This window comes from Brassica oleracea, chromosome C5 (genome assembly GCF_000695525.1).
Source record: "Brassica oleracea var. oleracea cultivar TO1000 chromosome C5, BOL, whole genome shotgun sequence".
In the NCBI taxonomy this organism is placed as follows: Eukaryota; Viridiplantae; Streptophyta; class Magnoliopsida; order Brassicales; family Brassicaceae; genus Brassica; species Brassica oleracea.
Genome location: NC_027752.1, coordinates 39,984,655 through 39,984,948, shown reverse-complemented (window position 1 = coordinate 39,984,948; position 294 = coordinate 39,984,655).

The following is a 294-nucleotide window of genomic DNA, read 5'->3' as shown; positions in this document are numbered from 1 at the left end:
CTCGTCTGCTTGTCATCTGTTCTACTGCCTCTGTCATGGTCTCCACTGTACACTGCGTCACTCTTTACCATGTTGTCAACCAGCTCCTCTGCATCTTCCTCAGTTCTTCCCAAGAAGAACTCATTGCTAGCTATATCCAATCTGGCTCTGTATTTAGGAAGAGCTCCCCTGTAGAATGTGCTCAGCAGGCTTTCCTTAGAGAAACCATGGTGAGGGCATTGAGCTTGGTAGCCCTTGAATCTCTCCCAGGCTTCACTGAATCCTTCCAAGCCCTTCTGTTGAAAGCTGGAGATT